This window comes from Oncorhynchus gorbuscha, linkage group LG12 (genome assembly GCF_021184085.1).
Source record: "Oncorhynchus gorbuscha isolate QuinsamMale2020 ecotype Even-year linkage group LG12, OgorEven_v1.0, whole genome shotgun sequence".
Lineage (NCBI taxonomy): Eukaryota > Metazoa > Chordata > Actinopteri > Salmoniformes > Salmonidae > Oncorhynchus > Oncorhynchus gorbuscha.
The window spans coordinates 32,998,135-33,002,038 of NC_060184.1; the positions used below are offsets into that span (position 1 = coordinate 32,998,135).

Sequence of the window (3,904 nt, forward strand, 5' to 3'; positions counted from 1 at the left end):
ATTGGTTATCATGTCTTGTCTCTGTGCTTCCCTTCTATTCGTTTCCCTCTGCTGGTCTTATTAGGTTCTTTCCCTCTTTCTATCCCTCTCTTCCCCTCCCTCTCTCCCCTCTCTCGCTCTCTCTCTCCTTATCGTTCCGTTCCTGCTCCCAGCTGTTCCTCATTTACTCTTTTCACACCTGTCCCCTATTTTGCCCTCTGATTAGAGCCACTATTTCTCCCTCTGTTTTCCGCTTCTGTCCTTGTCGGATCCTTGTATGATGTTCGCTGTTCTGTGTCCTTGTCTCGCCCTGTCGTGTTTTATCTTCTTCAGATGCTGCGTATGAGCAGGTGTCTTAGTCTGCTACGGTCGGTGCCTTCCCGAAGCAACCTGCAGTCTATGGTCGAGTCTCCAGTCAGTCCTCGCAACTACGAGTGGATTTCAGTTTTTCCTGTTTTGTTTTCTCCTTGATATATCCAGGATTATTACTTTTGTCATTTACTGGAATAAAGACTCTGTTTTCGTTAAGTCGCTTTTGGGTCCTCATTCACCAGCATAACAGTCACTGTCATATTCAGTCTTTAATGATGTGAAGTCATGGTTACTCTTTTAGATTACAGTATGTCAATTCATCAGAGAGAGAGAAAAAAAAGTGGCCTCACATAGTACAGTGGTCAGCTAATTCACAAATGACTAACAGATTATTCTTGTGACACTACAGTACCAATCCAGCCCTAACCCATGTCACTGGCCTAAGATCTTTAGAAAATACATTCATGAAGTCCAGTCGCACTGTTGGTCACAATCTACAAGTCCAAATAACATGCATTTACCAGGACCAGCTTTGTGACTAGTACGCAATTCTGTCATCATTGGGCTGGCATAGAACATATTATATCCATATTTCCCCTCTGTATGAATCGAATTAATAGTGAAATAAACTACTTTTCTCTCTATGAATCAGAGGGCTGAAATATTCTCTCTGATGTTCACCAGCTGTTCATTGCACTGATTGGTTTTTCATAGTGCATCGTTATGTGAGAAAGGGGGAACCTGAATCAGGGTTTGTATTACAGGCTGATGCTTGGTGATATTTAGGGCCTATGTCAGCTGGGTAGGAAATAAGGAGTCTCCCCTTTACTGTAGGACTGGAGCAGTGAGCGCAAACAGTTTCTTAAGCTCTGGTCTCAGTTTCTGAATGACCTGTGTACACATGAGTGCTGGGTACACCCATAACAAACCATGGCACCCTGTTCCACCCCATATTAGTTTACGTATAATGAGTAATCCAAACCCTGAATGGTTCCATGCACCCATGGCTCAACACCCCACAAACACAGAGTCAATCTGTCTGACTTAATATTGATAATGCTCTCATTCAGTCCTTTGTGTTAGACCACTAACATCCTTTGTGTTGTGTCTGTGAGGTAAGAGGGAACCAAGCCTATCTTCCCTGAACAGGAAACCATATGATTATAAACATACAAAATATTTGTAAGACAGCAACTAACACAAAGGCCATGAAGTCTCTAAATATTTATTAGTGTCTTGGAGAAGAATAATATGAAGTCCTCGGTGAAAACAATTCCGTAAACACTAATATTGTGCTCGTAAACTAAAGTCCAAATAATTAACAAAAACTGTTGACGACGTCTTGGCTGTTTCAAACTGTGGAGTTGACTTCAGAGATGAGCTTCCAAGATTCTCTCTCTCGCTTTCTCTCTGTCTCATCGCCCACACACATACACACAACATGTGTGTCAGGAATGGGTTCTTAACTTCCCACACCCATTTGAGGTACACTGCATGACCAAAAGTATGTGGACACCTGATTGTTGAACATCTCATTCTAAAGTATGGAGTTGGTCCCTCCATTTGCTGTTACAACAGCCTCCACTCTTCTGGGAAGACATTCCACTAGATATTGGAAGATTGCTGCGAGGAATTGCTCCCATTCAGCCACTAGTGCATTAGGTCAGGCACTGAAGTTTGGAGATTAGGCCTAGCTCGCGGTCGGCATTCCAATTCATCCCAAAGATGTTTGATGGGTTGAGGTCAGGGCTCTGTGCTGGCCTGTCAAGTTCTTCCACACCAATCTCGATAAACCATTTCTGTTTGGACTTCGCTTTGCGCATGTGGGTCTTGTCATGCTGAAACAGGAAAGGGCCTTCCCTATACTGTTGCTATAAAGTTGGAAGGACAGAATCGTTTAGAATATCATTGTATGGTGTAGCTTTAAGATTTCCCTTCCTTAGAACTAAGGGGCCTAGTCCAATCCATGAAAAGCAGCCCCAGTCCATTATTCTGTCACGCCTTGGTCATTGTATTTTGTGTTTTTGTTATATGTTTGGGTAGGCCAAGGTGTGACATGGGTTTATATGTTGTGTTTCGTATTGGGGTTTGTATTATTTGGGATCGCGGCTGATTAGGGGTGTTGTTAGGCTTGGCTGCCTGAGGCGATTCTCAATTAGAGTCAGGTGCTTATCGTTGTCTCTGATTGGGAACCGTATTTAGGCAGCCTGAGTTTCGCTTTGTATTTCGTGGGTGATTGTTCCTGTCTTTGTGTAGTATTCACCAGATAGGCTGTAATTAGTTTCACATTTGTTGTTTTCGTCTTTCAGTTATTTCATGTACCGCGATTCTTTCTGTCAAGCAGGTAAAAGAGGACCCAAACGCGACTTAACAGAAACAGAGTTTATTAATGTTCAAAACGGAATAACTGAAATCCTCTAGATTTGTAGAGGGGAAAACAACTGGAGAAGCGGCCACAGACTGCAGGTCGCTTCGGGTAGGCGCAGGCCGTAGTCGACTGAGACACCTGCTCACACGCAGCGTCTGAAGAAGGCACAAAACACGACAGGACAGGGTGATACACAATCACGGCAAAAAACACGACAGGACAGGGCGAAACGCAATCACAGCATGGTGAATACAAAATAAGGAACCGACGGAACAGGAACGGATCACAAAGGAATAAATAGGGAGTCTAATCAGGGGAAAGGATCGGGAACAGGTGTGGGAAGACTAAATGATGATTAGGGGAATAGGAACAGCTGGGAGCAGGAACGGAACGATAGAGAGAAGAGAGAGCGAGAGAGTGAGAGAGGGAGGGGGAGAGAGAGGGATAGGAGGGAAAGAACCAAATAAGACCAGCAGAGGGAAACGAATAGCATGGGGAGCACAGGGACAAGACATGATAATAAATGACAAACATGACAGTACCCCCCCACTCACCGAGCGCCTCCTGGCGCTCTCGAGGAGGAACACTGGCAGCAACGGAGGAAATCATAGATCAAACGGTCCAGCACGTCCCGAGAAAGAACCCACTCCTCTCCTCAGGACCGTAACGAAAAACGATAAAAAGGGAAACTAGGGTACTACTCTAAAAAAAAAATGAGAACTAGGGACAGACTGAGACACAGCAAGGGCAGGGACAAGAACAGGAGAGATGCGATGGCAGGGAACAGACTGAGACCCAGCAAGACCAGGAGCAGAAGCAGAAAAAAATTACCAGACTTCTTCTGCGCGCAGTCTGAACACGCAGCCACGAAACGGCGCGTGTCACGCTCCTGAGTCGGCCACCAAAAGCGCTGGCGAATAGACGCAAGAGTGCCTCGAACACCGGGATGACCAGCTAACTTGGCAGAGTGAGCCCACTGAAGAACAGCCAGACGAGTGGAAACAGGAACGAAAAGGAGGTTACTAGGACAAGCGCGCGGCGACGCAGTGTGCGTGAGTGCTTGCTTAACCTGTCTTTCAATTCCCCAGACTGTCAACCCGACAACACGCCCATAAGGAAGAATCCCTCGAGATCAGTAGAAGCCACAGAAGAACTAAACAGACGGGATAAGGCATCAGGCTTGGTGTTCTTGCTACCCGGACGGTAAGAAATCACAAACTCGAAACGAGCGAAAAACAACGCCCA

The 3,904-nt window shown here is 45.5% G+C and overlaps 1 pseudogene; it reads right to left on the reverse strand.

The window, feature by feature from the left end:
• Nucleotides 1-1,213, reverse strand: part of LOC123990365 — a 5,856-nt pseudogene extending 4,643 nt beyond the window's left edge.
• Between the last annotated feature and the right edge of the window lie 2,691 nt (nucleotides 1,214-3,904).